Source organism: Rhopalosiphum padi, chromosome 4 (genome assembly GCF_020882245.1).
Source record: "Rhopalosiphum padi isolate XX-2018 chromosome 4, ASM2088224v1, whole genome shotgun sequence".
NCBI lineage: Eukaryota > Metazoa > Arthropoda > Insecta > Hemiptera > Aphididae > Rhopalosiphum > Rhopalosiphum padi.
Window position 1 is genome coordinate 13,304,515 of NC_083600.1, and position 21,302 is coordinate 13,325,816.

A 21,302-nucleotide genomic window follows, 5' to 3' on the forward strand; every position below is an offset into this window, starting at 1 on the left:
TGGACCGTATACGTGTATATTATAATATAATAGTATTATATGTGTGCGCTATGTATACACATTATATTATTTGCAATTTACGCGCCAAAAACGTACCGAGCTTAGCTGCCCGCGATAACGCAACAACGCCAACGACTAAACCGATACACGATTGTATTATGTTGTTAAAATATGCAATATCATTATTACCAAACCTGACCTTAATTACCTAAACTCGTATAATAGGTATCACGGGTGAACTAGGTACATTGGAAATCGGGCGTCGTGCACGACAATGTCCCACGAGTTATCAAAGTAGTAATGTCGTTGTAATAAAGTTTTCAAAGTAATAAAGTATATGATAACGAAAAAAGTCTTTGGGACGCTAACCATAATGTCAAAGTTGATTTCCAAAAACAAATTATAAAATCTCAACAGATTATTAAAAACTAAGGATCATAATCATATACAATATATTATTATACATGTGTGATTTGACGTGAATTCGTTAAATTTTATCTACAGAAAAACTAAAACCTGTTGGCAGAAATGGCAGCTGCAAGTTATTAAATTACCCAGAAATTATAATCATATACCTACAAAACCACTCCCTACGCGCGTAATTGTACATAATTATTTTTGAACGAGGGCCTTTTGTCAAAAAATGGTACATCACGCACGTGTAGGCACTTCAAACGTTTATTCGCAATACAAACACTTCAATAAATCTAAAATGAAGAGTAGAACACTGTAGACTGTATACAGTCATTGATCATCTGACCGGCGGAAGGTATTATTGTGCGTGTTATTTTGCGTTCGACAAATGTACTGCCTACCCATATTGAAAAATGCTTCAGGCGCGACGGTACTATAAACGGCCTAAAAACTGACAGACTATGCACCCTCGAGATTATACGCGTATGTAAAAACGTACGCACCCCCTGTGCAGCTGATAGCAATAGCTGTCTACACCGTTTTCGGTTGACTTGACACGCTGTCAGCATTGAAAAAACATAAAATTTAAAATAATAATAAAATGTCTGACATTTATTTTTGTGATTATAAATTTACATACGAGTTTTTTTTAGTCACGACCTTATATTATATTGTTCAAATTATTATTATTATTATGATACGAGTACAATATTGTTATCGCGCATTGTATAGCGACTGCAGGCAGCTGTAACAATCGACACGATACACGCATACAGTTTCACGATATTTATTTATTTATTTATTTTAATGATAAACTCGCGACGAACACATAATATTATATTATACGAGTACATACGCGCAGAGTACACGCACTATACACTTGAAACTTTTGCAAGAATATCGATTGTTTGACACGGATATAGTTAGAACGGCAGGAATTTATCGCTAACAATTATGTTCTCGTTACTTTTTAACTACCTATATATATATATATAGTCCAAACCAACAGTAACGGGTAAACATGATTTTCCAAATAAGTGATTTATATAATACATAACACACTTAACGGAAGACAGAGTAAAATGTTATTCCTATAGTTTGTACTTACCCGTGGACTTAATGAAAACATAACTGTTAATACCTATTTAGTATGAAATTGCATTAGCTCTAGCTGGTATATAATATGATAATAGTCTTATGTAAACTAATCGTTATTACTTATTAAATACGTTAACAAGTCCTTTTGGTATATAATATAGACATATCTCATTCTCATTTTTTTTTTTTTTTTTTGTCTAAAGTTGGGATGACAAAATATCTGATGTCATAGTGAAGCATTTTCCGTTAAGTTGGATCAATAGCGAGAGCTTTGACGGTTCCAAAGTCTGTTACGACAAACTCGATCCTTTTATATATATATATATATTATATAAACATACACACGTACTCGTCCCGAAACTACAATGGAAGTCTGATTTCTATTCGCCAGGCTTACGATTTCTTTCACAGTTTTACTGTATTGTCACATTATATTGACGGGTATCGGAGGGTGTCTATTTCACTCACATCATGAACAAAAAAAATAAATAAATAAAAATAAAAATAAATTATGAATAAAAATTGTAAACAAATGCTTCAAACGTGACGTATCACGTTATCATAACATAATAATAGTTGGCATGTGTATCAAAGGATTTAACATCTCGTTGGTAATATTATGTATTTATGTGTATGAATAAAACATATCTGTCTATCTTGGTAAAGATTTTATATTATGTCTATTATAATTTTGACGAATATTAAATATACGTATGTACGTGTACACACCAAAACTTAAGTAAACATACTTAACTATATCTGCGCAAGATAAGAAGTCCACCACACTGTTTTAATTAGGTACCTATTTAAGTCTAATAAAGTGTACAAATATTAAATAACCATTATTAAATCGTAATCAGAGCACAAAATCGGAATTAATTTGGTAAATTTACCTTCGAATTTTGAGGTCACAATTAATGTTTTTTTTTGTAAGTCTTTGCGTCATCGTTAAATAGTATAACAAAATGTTGATTTGGTTTATGAAAAATGTATTATATTATATTTAAATAAAAAATTTATTGCATATCGCAGAGACTAAGTTGAATAGACTATCTACAGCCTACACAGAACGTTTTTTAGTATGTGAATATTTAATACCATCACTACCATTCGTGTTGTAGTCAAGTACCTATTTATATAACATATTATGCTGTATATTATATAAAGTTGTGTACTAAAAAAAATTTATTTTAAATTAATAATCAGATTCTATAGAGTTTCTACCATTGGTGTAACCATGGTATTTTAATGGTAGGGAAAGGTCAGGCTAAACATATTAAATTATAATTAGATACTGCAACACAGTTTTTCAATAAAAAAAAATATTAAAGTGATATACATATTATAGACTTAATTCATAATTTATAATTACAACGTATAATATACATACATAGTAATAATATTGATAGATACTGTTTTATGTCAGATATAAGTAATACGTTAAATAAAAATTTTAATTCTGTATAAAACGACAATATAGTTTTATTATTTAGTTTAACAATGTTCAAATTCCTTTGGGTGTTATTTTGGAAAATAATTTGAGTATAATATTAATTTATATATCTACTAAATATTTTTTTTTTAATTTAGACTGTTCATCATTTCAAAAATAATTTTTATACACAATTTAAAACCATGGAAATAATCATTTAAAAAAAATTTTTTTTTTTTGTTTTATAAAATATATTCTTAAAATTTTCACTTTTTTGAATGAAAACATATATTTTATTATTTTAATATCATATTATTCTGAAACAGAATATTTTTCAGAGTATTAATAGGTGGGTACATAATAATTAGGTATATTGTTTTTATCTGATAATACTGATAATAAGTATTAGGTAAAACACGTGATCTAGTGAATAATGATCAATTAATTAATAAACTGTAAAGTATGCTCAATACTATACTATATGACGGTTTTTATGTTTTGTGTCACATGTTTTTAAAGCTGAATAGTTTATATTTTTCATATTTTAACTCAAGTCTCCTTAGCTCCAATTCATTTTTATAAGCACGCCACGTGGTTTCACTTTGTAAAACATATCGTAACTTAGCAATTTTATATACATTTCAGACTACGTTTGAGAACTTTTGATGCATACAATTTCGATTATTCCAGAGATTGTTGTGAGTGATTCGCGAGCAAATATAAAAAAACATGTCGTGGGTTTATTTTTGGAGGAAAATAAAAAAACGGGGGAAAACGGTTTCTGTAAAACGCGAATTCATTAATATGTGCGTACGTGTAAGAAGATTGTTCCGCGCGTTCGATTTCGTTTCAAATTACGTTTAAAACTTTAAAATGTATACATCTGTTGTTATTATTGTTATTAGACGGTATAGGTATGTAAATACGTACACCGTAATGTCGCCGAGACTGCGGTATAGTTGGGTCGCGTCGTTGAGCGTTATTCAATTTCATACGCTGATAAACGACCTTTGTAGTACACATAACAATATATAATATAATATTTTACGCGTTCCCGTATAATATTATTATGCTAATCGACCGATATTGCAATAGATATTATTTATACACAGGGATCGGGTGCAAATCGAACCGGAATCGATCCGATTATGTGTTATATAGCGCGTACGAGAATAACGGTTGAAATAGCACTGCGCTTGTGGACTTGCGTGGCGGTGGTACGCACGTAATGCGATTTTAATGGATACGCTGCCGTTGACGTGTCGTGCGACAATAATATAATAATATTATAACATAATATGCGTGTACCTTGTTATAATATAATATACAATATATAATGTTATACTAATAACGGTAATTCGTAGTGTTTTTTTTTTTCATTCCACACAATTATTATAACACCGTCAATTCGATTGTATCGTATTAATTTGGCGGGCTTTTAAATAGAAAAACACTGCGGAGTAGACCATTACCGCCACCGCCACAACCCCCCCCCCCCCCCCCCCTACCACCGCCACTGCCTCCACTAACATCAACACCGCCACTACTACCACTATTATACGGCAAACCACTATATATCGTCCTAATAATGTTATATTCTCCGAAACATTAACCAACACACGCTTATTATTTTTTAGGGGATTTTTCCTTTCACGAGGTGTTGCGGTGTTGGTTAGCAATGTCCGACCGATTCTAATTCTGTTGAAGGGGGTCTCTGTTTTTCTCTAGATGACCGGTGGTTGGGTTACCATTTTTGTGTGTGGTTTTTTTAAAATTTAGATATTCCCGAGGTACATTGTTGCCGTCATACGTATATATTTATTGTTAGAGATCACTTTGTTTTTAGTTTTAGCGTCGCGTAAGCGAAGTCGTTTAGAATACTATAATAGCTTTTGAGGAAGTAATCGACTCACGTAATTTTTTTGTCCATTCTTTCGGTGTCAAATCATTGATATTATATGTTAGATATCTATATCAACATAATCCAGTATATCTGAATTATTTAAACTATGAAGTTGGTTTTGGATTTTTTTGGACATCACAAGTTAGGCAATATTGTTATCGATACTTCTGATATATCTCAATGCACTTAGTAGTAGTACCGAGTCGCTTAGGAAGATCGCTTTGCAGTGCACAGATTCGGAGTACGTATAATATGGAATTCTCGCCGTTTCATCTGTGTATTTAGAGCTTTTGCTTTGACATTTGTGAATATACATTAATCATATTTGAGATTAATTTATAAATACATATTATTATTGTGTCGTACAATTGGGTACAAACGAAAAAAAATACGCTTACATTATAATATATTAATATTAATATTATATATTATTATTGTTTCGACGTCGGTGGCGCGATCGTCGGAGTGTTGCGAGGGATGGATGTATATATGATATTATACGTACATATTATATACACAATGTATCTCGTGGGAAACAATAGCCAACAAAAGCGTCGCCGGTCAATGTATAAATTGCTTATTTATATAATTTACGCACGAACTCTGGCGAGCGTGTGTGTGTGTGTGTGTGCGCGCGGTTTGGCGTGCGCGTGTCGGAGTGGTGTGTGCGAGTGTGTTGCGCGGGGCGCGTCGTGTCGTATACATAATGTTTACATTGAACTTGACGTGTTTTGTTCGCGGACCTCATAATTAATGAAGTAACCATGGTAACGAGCCATTCATCAATCTATTTAAAGGGACCTTAACGCCTAAACAAACCCGCGAAAATTCGTAACAATTAAACCGTCCGCGTGTGGCTTGCGGACGACGTGATATCTGTGTATTCGCGTGCGCTTTTTTTGTTTTTGTTTTTGTTGCCTTTTCATCATTATCGCGTCATATTTTCGCGGACGCCGCGTGATGGATGTATATAATATTATTATATGCCAAATTATTTCCATGTGAAACGGTTTCGACACGGCCGGTCGACGGGCGTCGAAAATTCGGTGGTTTTTTCGCGGGAGGGCGTGGGATAAAGTCGGAGGGAGGCAGTTTGTATATATTAAATATATATGTACACATTATATCTATATGTATATCTGTATATATATATATATATACATAGAGAGAGAGAGAGAGACATTTGTACGACTAATTCGAATATCCCTATACGCCTCGATGGATTCACCTACTCTCGTCGCGCCCGAAAGCACACAACCCGGTGGATTACTACACGTCTATTAAGTAGGATTTCATGTCGATTTCCCTCCAGAGTCTAAATCTGAAGTCTTCCGCTCGATTACCGTTGCTCGCACACGATACGACGACGGTTGATCTATACGACGCGCTGCAATGTATACACTCTATATACCTATCCTATAATATATATACTATGATTCTGTAGGTACTTAAACATAATACGTATTATTATACGGGGCGATTCAACATTCGTATCCACCCCTCATTTCAGATTTGAACGATGAATGTATTGATTTTACAATGATGTATGTTTTTTTTTTTTTTTTATGATTGTATAAGCCCGATAAATAGTCGATAAAATACTTCAATTTTCGGTTTTGGATAGCAAATTGGATTTAGTTTGTACTTTAAAATGGTAAAGTTTTTATTATTATTTTCTATTTACAATTAAATTATCAAAAAAATTTTACTCTTTGTAAGTTATCAGACTTAAGAAATTTTCGATTTTTTCTATGAATATCAAATAAAAATTATTCGTTGGGTCAAAATGTTAAAAATAAAATAAGTATAACTGTAATAGCTATATATACATCCAAAAATGTAAAACGAAATATACTTAGTGATATAGGCTGACAATTGACAGACTACGGTGTGTCCGTAATAATCGTTTTTCGTATACAATGATGTATCATTGAATTCAAATTTAACTCACCCATAATAGTTACCAATTATACACATAATATATAGTAGAGCGGTATCCATTCTTACTTATTATTTTTACATTAAATTATTCTATAGATTACCTTTTTTAAATGTTGATTTATCCATACCAAAATCTACCAAAATGTGAACGAATATTTTCTGAGTTATTAAAATGTACCCAATTATATTAAGTTAATAGTCCTTAACTTATAGACAAAAATATAAAATAGATGTAATATCGAATTTATTATTTAGGTACTATACATAGACAATTTTTACAAATTATAAAATGATGAAGTTTAACATTAATAAATAATATTATTATAATCGTCATATCATTATATTTTCCAAACATATTATCCTTAGTATACAATGTTAAATTCCACAACTACTAAATACTGGTCCAAATGATTTTGATTTAGATTAATACATCAAATTCTCAAAAAGAAATTACTGAATAGTTTAAAGTTAAAAAGTGTTTTTTTATTTGAAAAGTATAAGTTTGTACCATAAGTCGTGACGGGTACTCCTTAAATTGTGCAAAAAAATAAATATAAATTAATCAAAAATATGATCATATTATTATAAGAAATTATATTATATAAAAATATCCAATTGTACTAATATTTAAAAATGTCAAAAATTATATCTCATATTATATATTTATATGAATCAATAAAGAAGAAAAGGAAGTGGCCATACTGGTTGAATCACTCTGTATATATACCTCGATTGCAATATAGAAACACTACGTCAGACCAAGCATAAATGGCTGATCGCGCCTGTATAGTGCTAGTCATCATCATCGTCCTAGCTATTTTGCGACGGGGTTTTGACGGTTCGATGGGTATTCATAATATTATAACATAATGATTCATGTGCATCAAGGCATAGTTGCGTGGGGTAAACGAATATTAAAGCCACAGACTCGCTTATGATCTACATACCGCTCTACGGACCGATGGGAAGGTTGCTTAGATTTTTGCGAAGTGTTTCCCGCAAACAATGTAAGTATATAATATTGTTTCATCCATAAAATATTTTATATAAAGTGAGTAATAATGCATTATAAATTGTCGGAAGGTCCGAAAATGCAAATGTAAAGTGGAATATAAATATTTTAATAATATTGTGATAATATTACGACTTACGAAAAACAGTTTAATATTCCTATATATTATATGATCATTGTCATATTGTTAATACTTTATAAATAATGAAAACTATCTCAATTAAATGTTGTGTTTTTGTTTAGGAATTGTGTTTAAAGTAGGAATTATTTTAGAACCGAGTGACTCGACGAGCATATATTATTATTGTGTCGGTCCCATGATACCGAAACGTATGGCACGAAAACCGTATATGAATACGAAGACAATTGTTTCAGTGTTAAAGTTGTTTTGAATTTACAACGCGATTAATATCTTCAAGTTTTGGTCAGGTGATATTGTCCTGCGGGGAACAAAGTACAAACGAAACGCCGTAGAGATAATGGTAAGGCTAAATCACGTTGGGCTGTAAACATTTTCTGTTTGTATATATTTGTTCGCGAAACGCAACATACCGTTTCCGTATATATTTAGTTTGATTTATTATGCATCACGTCTCTGACTTTATGTTCCTTTTAATTATTTGTTCATCCATTACAAGCGTACAAGTATAATTAGATCCACTGTTTCAGTCGAAAAGTAATACAATTATGAAACGCGAGCTACTATTCATTATGAACAACCCATAGACTGTATATGTTAAAAATAATAATAGAACTATGCATTTTACATTACTATGTATATATATATATTATATAAACGTCTATCAATGGATTTATTTTTTTATGAAGTTTAATATTTTCCATAGGAATGTAAAATGTTAAAAAAATGTACATGCACTTTACGTAACCTAATTGGTAGGATCGTTTGTTACAGCATTGTTACAATTTCCTAGTAAATAATTTAAACGTCAATAACGATGAAGCTTATGAGTTATAATTGTAAAATGCAAAATTGATACAATTGATGATTATAGTATATACTGGCAATATATAATAATATTATATTAATACAAGTCACACGCGCTATTGTGTGTAAAATGAATATAGAATTATATTATTTTTCATTTTTATTGACATTCCCCGGTCAAATATAAAGTTAAAAATAAAACAATCGCCATTAACAAAAAATCATCACAGTAGGTAACTATTTGAAGTTTCTTTTATTAATTATTATAAATTATATAAATACGGAATATCATATTATAAAAAACACTCGATATATATATATATATAATAATAAATATATTGATTAAAAACACTAAAAAATAAAAATAAATATTACAGGTAACGAACCACATATATTTACCCCGATATTTAATACAATAATAGTTCATACGTCATAACATAATTTCCCTATCTGTAATAAGATAAGCTTTTTTTTAGGTACTTAACTATACAACAACCAACAAAACATTAGGATAGACTAAACTCAAAATTTAAAAAATGACTTACCTACACTTAACGGATTTATAATTAACCACGGGTCACACATTCGAGCACCTGTGTTCAATTTTCAAGTATTATATTTTAAAATCTATTTTCGATTATCCGCGAAAAGCAAACAGCATAAACGACTCGAGAATAATAATTAAAATTAAATTTTCGAATCTACTTATTATGTATATATATACTATTGTTGTGTGTAATGTATTAATATTTTTCAATAATATATGAAATTTCCTTTGCTCTTAAATATGAGTATATGCGATGTGAACTCTGGGGAATCATTTTATATATTACCTTAATGAGAATCAATTAAGCACATATCACGTACTTACTAAACCGCACACGTCTCGAGTAATACATATTTCTCCAAATATACGTCAATCATTTATTTATATCACTTTATTCCAACACCGGAAAATAATTTTACGTCTCTTCCTACATAATCTTCTTTCTTTTTCTTTTTTGTTGCATGAGATATTCTCCTGCGATTTGAATTAGTTTGACGTGAAATGAAATAATTTCATTCCCTTTACGAAAGTAGAAAATTTAATATTTTAAAGTAATATTCGAAATTCCTCTGATGGATTTGCAAGTCATATCAAGTGATGTATCATAATATATTATGTTAGCTGCCTACATCAAGAAATATAATAATATGAAAGTATATATATATATATCAGAATAATAATAAAAAAACGTCTTTATTCTGTTTAAAACGTTTATGTAAAATTATGTGCTATGTCCGATTATGTATTCACTTTGTTATCATTAATAATACTATTTTCTTTACAAAGTTTGTTATGAAATACCCACATCTAATATACTTAAATAGTCATATTATATAATAAGAAAAATATTTTAAAATTTATGTTTTCCACGCATCAGTGTCATTACTAATAACATTATTCGCAATACATACTTTACAAGAATTCTATAATTTTGAACGGCGCCTTGTATAGGCAATTGAAGGGCATTTTGTGAGTTGAATCTTGAATATTATGTACATCACCGAAACGATAATAATAATAATATAATGGTTCTTATTATTTAATTTTATACGTATAATAAATATAATTAACTTTATATTGTACAATTTTGTAACAATTTTTTTTTGTTATTGTATTAGTTATAACTAGGTGATCATCAAACATCAAACCTCCATTTTTCTTTAATAATGAATGCACTAAATTTTTATTATTAGAAATTTTAAGTATACTTTTGGACCATATTTTTTTATACCATTTTATGATTATATTATACACTGTTTGAAAATTAGTATCTAATTATTTTCAAAACTTAGATATAAAGAAAAGCTTTTATGAATTTCTAAATAGAAAATAGTAAAAAATATCGAAAATTTCAACTGTCAATAAATATAATATCAAAAAAGTCAAAATATTTCGAGAATTATATCAAATATAGAAAATATTAATTTATATAAATACATAATACTTGGTACAAATTTATAGTCTGTGGTGATTCGTTTTTGAATTATAACAAAAAAATATTGAGAATTTTGATCTCTCCAAAGTACAAGCTAAATCCAAATTTCTATTCAAAACTATCATCAAAGTTGAATAATGATGAATCTTATCCAATAATTATCGTGTATTCACTATTCATACACAAACACGCACACACACAAACACACGTCATTATAAAATCTATATATTCATCGCTCTACCATAATTTATACAAAAAAAGGGTGATTCTCATTTGAATAAAAGAAGTTGGTATCGCCACATGGCACTTTTTAGTTTTGAAATGTCAAAAAAAAAATCAAATTTGAATAAATATTTATTATTAAAAGAAATATGCGGGTAAGAATCTTTATTAATTAAAGTATTATTAATTGTTCATAATTTTCATATTAACACTCTGTTTAGATTCCAGAAGTATACATAATTTACTATAATATATATATAGATAGAGAGAGATAACATTAATATAAAATAAGCACGTGTAGAATAAAATTCGATAACTAAACTTTATTTACTGTATATTACGAATATTCACATAGTATTTACTTTATTGATTAAATAATAGGTGTTACATTTTTATCATTGTATATTTGTATGTGATAATTATAATGGGACAGCAAGACCTGTGGGAGTGTGGAATACTACAAATTATTTTTAGTAGATTAACAAAAAAAAAAACAGTATCTATGGATATCCCATTTATGTCACTAAAAGTAAATAAAAGCGAAAAACGTATAGACATATTTCAAACATATAATCAAATTAATACAATTTTAACGTCACGAAAAAATATATTATATTAAGTCGATTATTCTTAGGATCGCTTAAATACCGTTAAATTAACGGTGACATAATAATATAATAAAACCGTTGTTAAATTAAGTTAGACCATTTCCGTTTATTGTACGTGACGTGAACAAAATCATTGCTCTACTGTCACAATAAGCGATTTAAAACAAATTATAAAGTCATTAAAAAGTCAACCCATCTTTATGATTTATTCTATTAAGGCTTCTTGAGTGTGTTCTATGTGTTTGCAATACACATCACGACAATGCACACGGAGGTTACCTATATATTTTTTAATATAGATAAGATTTTTTTCTAATATTATAATATTAGGCAGTCTATTCGATCAGAGTTTTATAATTTTTCGCAGACGTCTAAGATCAGTACTTTTCCACGATAAATGATGGCATCGCTTCGGATCGCCTGACGCGTTTCGTATTCACGTTGTAGAATTTAATCAGACCCCAGTAGCAATTAAACAGCTGAAATTCACGGCGGAACAAGTCGTTTAAAGTCTCTGCCAGTTCGTTTCGGTTCCTGTCATTCCCGACCAGAACCGGAGACTAAGCTACGCGTGGTCCCCCGAGGACGCGCGAGGCGAACACTTATGTACGGGTGTTAGTGTGTGTGTGACGTCTGTGTGTGGGTGTGCAACTTCTCGTGTGACGGTAACGACCAGAACACACACACACACACACATATATATATATATGTATGATACACGGAGTCCGGGTAGAAGGGGTTGTCGGGATTTAAGTCGTGTTGTGTTTTTTGCCAGTGTAAACATCTGCCCGCCCGGCCCGCGGGAAAAGCGACAGCTGGAACAATACGCATCTAATAAAAGTTAACTGCTGGCTCGGTGTCGCGGAGGTTTGCGAGCGCTGCACACACACACATGCACGGTTTTGCGTATTATAAGGGTGGCCGAAAGTTTTCAATGTGGTGTAAAAGAGAAGAGTTGCTGCATGCTAATCAGAGTCCTTGGGATGTACGACTTACTATAAAATAATATAAAACAATAAATTATACACCGTTACGCGACGACGGTGTAGTGTTGTTGTTTTTGATCTCCGCCGTTAGCCAGTCGCCGAAAATAATTAATAACCACCTCATCCCCTTTCACGCCCACGACTAGCGCCACATTTTCAAGACGACCGTTAAGTTATGGTCTAATGTGTGACACGCGCCTCTTCGCCCCCCCCCAATTTCGTCGTTCGATTTTTCCGCAATTCCGCCTATAGATACTTATAAACGATTTACAGTAAAATATTAAATAATAAAGTATTTTAAACTTTATTCGATTCCCCGAGTCGTAATTTACGCGGTCAAAAATGGTAAAAATATTAACCCGTAGTACGTCACGATTATATAGTAATAAAAATAAAAAATAACTCTTGAATTAATACGTAAAATATTATATAGTCGTAAAATATGTCGTTTTAGACGCAAAACCGAACGTTTCCGCATAAAATATCGCAGAATATATCATTGCGCGATACTCTGTTGATAGTGGTGTGGTTTTTGTCATTCAAATTGTGTGGCTCATCGCGTCGTCGCCAAGCTGCGATTATTGTGGTATTGATTTTGAAAATCGCGCCGATACGTGTATAATATATATATATATATATATTTGTGTTTAAAACGTAATGGTGTATTTGTGTAAAACGCGAGTGGTATGTATCGGTACACAATTTCGTAGCGATTAATCCCTTGTTAATCGGTTGTGGACGATTAAAAATACGCCACATTAATTAAACTTTAATGGAAAATAGTGGTTAGGTGGAATTATAGTATTAATTATTCTCTTTATTGATATGGCATTAACATGATGGACGAACGGAACTGCGAACTAATATACGAGAAATATTGTATACGCGGTTTCAACTAAAACAGTTATAATATAATAATATGGGTACATCAGAAAATCGTTGTTTTCCTATAACATAATTTGATCATATTACTTTTATATTATGATGAAATGCGCGAAAATAATATGGAATTATAGTCATTACTCATTACTTCAATTTGTAATATTATGTTTCACAACTTTTTTTTAACAGTGAGATGTATATATTTATTTAACCATCGACAATCACATATTCGCATGGATGAAACGACGAAACGTCGAAATTGATATATTTTATTTTAAGTCTGATATGTACAAAGTAAATCGTCACGAACGTCTTCCACATGCCCCGAAATCAAACATGATATGAGATTTAAGACCGAGTCTTCTGGGTACAGACCTAGTTCATAGGTTATATTATATATAGTAATCAAGGGCGCGCTATAGTTTGAATTATGTCTTACAATAATTATTAATACACACGCATAACGGTAAATAATCGCACAGAGTGTACGCGGGCAAACGACTGGGTATTTAACACGACTTCAATAGAATTTAGACGCTCTGGCATCATCTCCTCGTAAACAAAATGTCCACTGGCGTTCGTAGTTTCTTGAAAGTTAGTTCCTAATAACATTTCATCGTGCGTCGGCTGACAGGTTGTGTTTTCGTTGTACGAATACATAAGTGCGTCGCGTCCACATCGAGTAGACACCGGTGCGAGTGGATGGCGGTACAGTGAAGGTGATGCTTAAGCGGGGCCGAACTATTTTCATTATTAAAATACACTTGTTAGGAAAGTCGGAAAAAAACAGCCTCGCGCGCGCCCGTGACAAGGGTAAAATTACGCGGAGAATCTGTTAGGGGGCGAATAAAAAAAAAAAAACAAAACGACGGTCCCGCGCGGAGCACTCGTAAGTACTGTAGTGTCGTGTAAAGAACAAAAAGGGTCCGATCAACTTTGCCAAAAACCCGTTCGACGAAAGGGCCGAACGACGCCCGTTCGAGACATAGTGTCTGAATTATAGTGACTGCTTTGCATATTATTACGTACAACAGTGGGCTATATATTGTAGTTGTTTTACGACGTCTTCTGCCGGTGCGAGATAATAAATTCCGTAATCCTTTATACCAGATGTTTAAGGCTTTACAACATTATATATATTATAGTCCGTCGATACGGAACATTAAATTTAAGTTTTTTTTTTTTTTTACGTCACAAAACATACTATTCCGATTGTTTTAAACGTTCGCCCCTTTTTTTTTTCATTCTCAGTCCTTACTATTGCTCGTTCCAGTACCTGGTGAAGTTGTAGTGCTCCGCGAAATCACTTACAAACAATGCGCCATTGTAATAAAACGATTTTCCGAGATGGGGGAGGGGTAGGTTGTTGGGTATGGGACAAGTCATCGGGGATGGGGGGTGGGGGGTGGGTGGGTAGGTACACGCGCGCAATCGTCGAATCTTGGCGGATTCGAATTTTCCACTTTCACCCGGAGAGTCGGAGCAATTATAAACTTCGAACTTTTAGCGAACGTGAAATAAATGTATTATTATATATACGTGAATAAGGAGAACGGCTAAAGATTATAATGTCATAACAATATTTGCCGTCGGGTGAAAAGCCCTTGCCATTTCTTCCACAAAGTTTGACTCCACGCCCGAAAAACACTATATATATATACACATTACACATACATAAGTCGGTCCCACAATCGACGTCCTTATTCTTTCCGTCGTTCAATTGTTGTATTTAACACATTTTCAACGTTTAACTTAATATATTTTTGCCGTCAGCCGCCTTTTAGAGTATTTTGACATATAATAAAATACAAAATTAGGATTTAGGGAATTATCATTATTAGATAATAATTAATTATTTTAATCGTTGTAAATCATAAAAATTGCGTTTACTTTATAGTATAGTTTGTATCGACATTTTTAAACGTATAATTTATAAGATGTAATATGATTTTCTATACGCATAAAATAATTGCAATTAACACGGAATTGGATACATTCATTTCTCTAAAAATAAAACTTAAAATGACCATACAAATAATTTAATATTTATTAAATATTATTGTAGAATATGTACTTATTATTATTACACACGGAATTACGATTTCGACTATTATTTACTAAGTCGAAACAAATTAATTTAAAACCTTAAAGAATAAGTAAAATATTACTGTAAAATAATTTTATAAATTGTTCCTTCGTTTAAAATTTAGATTTTTTTTAATTATTTGTTAGGCTTGACCTATGGATATGCGTTGTGTAGATATACCTAATACTTTGCATTTTATATTATATTATCAATATTATATAATATTTAAGGTTATACATTATTACTAATCATTAATAAAATATACATTTTACATTTTATCATGTACAATTATTTTTGCATTATTTTACTCATAATCAACTTTTAAATTGACTAAAAACCATTTAACATATCGTTATAATGATTATATTGTACAACATTTTTTGTTCTAACTGTAGCTTAATATAAAATATTAAACTAAAAAACCTTCAAAAAAAGTATTTTAAATACCAACAGTTATAGTATAAAATGGTATTTAATTTAATTTTTATATTTATATTAGTATATTATATTATATGCAAATTATTTTATTTCATAAAAAAAAAATAGTTGATTTAATTTGAATTTTGATTATGAAGTTCATTAATTCTTAAATAATGCTATTTCTCTGAAACAATTTTTAAAAAATTTTTTTAAAAGGTTTTCAAAAATGTTAGTTGACAGAATTTAATTAAAAATACCGGAAAATGAACTAAAAAAGAAAAATATGATTTAAAAATGCAAAAAATGGAAAATAAATGTTTCTTAAATGAATTTGTTGTTATATAATTCAAATTATGTACTTACAAAGCTACGTTTCATAACCACAAAAAAAAATGCACTTTTCTACAAATTCATAGGCCTAGTTATGATAATTCATGTAATCTATATCATAATATGAGTAACTATATAATAGTTTTTCTATTGTATCATTATAATAGCATACTTATATTTTGAGTACTAGCGTCTTGCAAAGTGTTTCCAGACACTTCAATAATATTGGTATCATACTCTCGTGATAATTTGTTAAACAGCCATATAGGTATAGTGACGTATCATTAAATTATATGGATTTTGGTAAAGAATATATATTATTTTAATAAAATATGTTTAGAAATACTGTGATGTTTTATTTAACATAATTATTATTTTAATAATATGAGATATTTTTTTTGTAAAAATCAATGTAATTGTTGAACATTTAAAATTAAAAATTTAACAATTTTATTTTGATCACAAGAGATACACAACAACATGGTCATCGTTTATCTAAACGGTTTAGTAAATCATTTAATTAGATTTGTAAGGCTGATATAATAACACATCGATATGCAATTTATATGGAAATTGATTCAAATATGAGAAAATGATTAAGAGATTTACATACAATTTAATTATTTTAAGTTGACATTTTTAAAATAAATTACGATTGTCATGATAATTTATTTTGGTTTCAAGAAGCCTTTAGATATAGTAACAGCATTTTGGACGTATGCGTAATCCACTAAAACCTTATTCGTGTAATCTTTAAGATTATCGGTACAATGGTTTGTGTAATGCTTGTTTTTTCTTTCTATTGTTGTAAATAAAAATTAATTAGATCGTAAATTGCTTTCAATAAATACACTTTACACTCAGATTTTTCATAGATTTCAATGTTTGTTGAATTATGTTTATGGATTAATATATTACATTTACTAAAACAAATCTATATTTTATAAAATGCCTTCAATAATATTAATATCATATTATTCTACATTTGTATATCAATGTCCAACTCCCGTGTCATAAAACCATTTGTTAATATGAAAAGTGTCATAACACCGCGTCCGCATTGTAAAATAGTAATTTGATATGAGTTTATCGTATACATTGGGTTATACATGCACAAATATAATATAATTATTAATTACATTTATACAATTTACAATTAATAATCCAATCTATTTTGACCAATATTATAGCAATGAAATAAATGTGTTACTTTATTGTTCTTTATAAAATAAATATTTCTACTACCACAAAAACCAAAAAAAAAAAAACGAATCTTAAAAATAACACTTGTCTTATACTATTATATTATATTATCAATTATTATTTCCTTAAAAATTCATTTTTTCCCAACTTAAACTATTTTTACAAATATTGATACATAAATGTATTATATGCTACACATTAATTTCAATTGAATATAATCGAATATTACGCGCATATAATATTATAACATTTCAAATAAATTACTTGTTTTCTTAGTAAAGACTGATAATATGTCATTTAAATGTCAAACAAGCTCAACGGTCTTCTGCATTATATTTTCAATTGTTCGCACCTACGTTAACAATACGTATTTTTATTTCCCCACTCATAAAATAAATAAACAGAAATAACAGACTGTTTGCCGTGGACTTGTAAGAACACGCGTAGTTGTTTACTCTACTTGAAAAACAAATATTTCTTTGGCGATTGTGACACTAAAACAACACGAGCAACTTGTCACCTATTTTTTAAGCTCAGTAAAAAATAAATACGGTTTTCAGCGATACGACACAATATAAAGGCGATATTTAACAAAACTGGCAAACACAATGTCAATATTTATGGTATTGAGTATCTTTTGGTGAACACACTGCGTATAATATGCGAACAAAATACGGTTACTCATATTTGACGTTTCGCTATTGTGCAGGTCTCCATTAATTATGAATTGGTAACTTTGCAACTAAATATTTAAAATAAACTTTGGAAATCCTAATGATATCGTAGTTATGAACAAGGTTAATATTTAAAATAAAGCTTGAAATGAATAATATTTATTACGTATAAGTTTCAAAATATGTCAATCATTTATATAATTTCGGATTAATTGAATACGATAATAATTGGCAAAGCTATAGGTACTGAACTAGACAACTTAATATTTAAAAAAAATGTTTTTGAGAAATTTAACACCATATGTTAATTCGTGTACTTTTTTTATACAAAATAATTAAAGAAATCAACTGAATTTACATTTTACAGCTTTTCAAAGGTATACTTCAACACACACTACTTGAAGAATTGTTTGGAGGAAAATAAATTTAAAACAATAATAATATGTTGAATTCAGACTATTTGTCACCTTATTTTAATAACACTTAAATGTTTATGAAAAAAAAAAACAATAATAATTTTATAAAATTATAGAAAATCAGTATTTAAATTTTTTTGTTGCATATAATATGACAATCACGCCTTGAATAACAAGCATAGATATTTTAAAATACACGATGCTCTATTTGGCTACTTTGATTTATTATTTGTGTGACTCATTTATACAAATTGTTTTAAAAAAAACTTAATTATTTATATATATCCTTTTTTTTTAGATTAGTGTAGTGATAATATGTTATTCATACTTTTATTTGTAAAAATAAGTAATAACCTATATAGGTATATAATCATATTGATTATAAGCATCTATATCTGAATTTGTAAAAAGTAACTATTTTTAGTATTAAATAATACGATAAATAAATTTGATCAAAAGAGAAAAAAATGACACGTGGAAGACATGAATAGAGAAAATATCCATTGACATCGCTCTTTAAATATAAACATAAATAATAATAACATTACAATAAATTATCTAAAATCTGAGTTCGAGAATTGATTTTTTATTTTTTTTATACATTTGAATATGAAAAATAAAGAAATTAAAAGGTCTCTGGGCCATTTTCTTTTCAGTTGACGGGTTATATCGGGTAGGTCTAGAGAGGAAGAATTTGATATGATTTGAATGATTATGTAGTTATTATGGAATCGTTTATAGAATTTAGATGCTTGATCAAGAATGGTCATTATAGAGGATTCGATTACAAATCTATCACGGAAAATTGGTTATTGTTCTGAGGGAAATTGTAAATATGAAATTTAATTTAAATTAATATTATTTTTAAACTTACAAAACCTTAACACAACATAATAATTGTATTTAAATTAACAATTATTCAATACAATGCATATTGCAATTTTATTATATACATTTGCATAAATAATGCAATAAATAATAATATGTTGCATTATGAAAAATACTACATAAGTATAATAAAATATAATAACTTCTGAGTATTTTCACTATAATAAGTATTACTGCGTTAATAATTTCAAAAGAAAAAAAACCGTATTTCACAAAACCAAAATATTTTAAGCTAAAAGTTTTCACCCTAATATGTGTATATTATTAATGCACATAAAGCCTTTATTCCAAGCAATTTCCTCTCGAGACACGAATTTTCATTTCAATGCTCTTCCAAGTTTAGTGGATAAAAATGTCTGGGAAAGTTGAATAAAATAATCGTGTTTAAGATATTTTGTATTCAATTTTATACTCTCTTATATTCAGCTAAAAATATATATATATATATATATATATATATATATATTATATATTTTCAGTATTTAATAATATATTTGTTTAAACTTAAAAATACATTGAAATCTGGTTGACCGAAATACATGTTTTTAATAATTATTGTATTCCGATAATATTATCATAATAATTTTTATGAATATTTGAATTACACGCGTGGTGAAAAAATTTGATATTTTACATTTATTTTATATTTAAACACTATACGTATTAGGTATAATTTATAATTATCTTATTTTCAGGGTTTTAGACAAATACTGCTGTAATAATCTAACGCCAAACTAACAATAAATATTAGTTGGTTTTTTTGTTAATAGTTTTCATTTGTAGTAGAGACGTATCGAATAGTCAATAGATATTAGATAACAATAAGTATAACATTTTTATTTATATTGTAGGTACCTACCTATACCTAATCATCATTAATGTTCAATAATACGCTATAATTTCTAAGTAATATACCTACCATGTATAATGTGTAGCACGGGGACTGCGAACGACATATTATTAATAATTATTAATTATTGAAAATCATTCAAAATATATCATCATGACAACTACAACTGTCAGAATTTGATTTACGAATATACCACATCTCAAACCTTTCAGTGCTCACCAGCTGGTGGCGGTTAGACAAGAGGAAATCAAACTGTGTATAACCAAATAAATTAGCAATTAGCATACATATTGTGTTTGAAGAGATTTCCTCGAAATGTCGGGTATAATTTACATGAGTGGTGTGTAAAACTTTTAGAAACTTATAAATGTGTCTTTTTTCAGAAAAAAATAAATATTACTATTAGTAAAAATTATTTAAAACTACCGCATTGACAATAGAAACATAAATTACTAATATTGATATAAACATAGAATGAAATATACTTAAAAATAGAGGAGTACGCATTTGATATTTATAATGTAGTTATTTTTAAAGTAGTAGTTTTAGAATTTTTTATTTATTTAATTTTAATTTTTACTGTCAGTGTAGTTCTTTATCATGTATGTATTCTATTGTCTTATTAATTGTATAATATAAGTATTAATTTTCCCCAGCAAAAAATTATTAGTATTCCGCTGATAACATTGAAAAAAGAAAATAAGATATTGCACCAAAAAATAAATATATGTGCTATATAAAATGGTATAGATAATTTTGTTAGGTATGGAAATGAATTCATAGCTCCAATAATCGAATTAGACGAATTTCAGTGATAAAATATGCGGTACTTCCGATCTGTACATTTGTATTCTGAATCCTGTTTGCCGGAAATGTGCTCAGTGTACAAAAACAGCGGTTTTTCCTATACTTCCGAAATACCTTTCGAGCAGTCCGATCACGGTTTTTAATTTCTTCAAGTTCACCCTCTCTCTAGGTTTGTGCAATACGAATTAGCTGTTGTAATTAA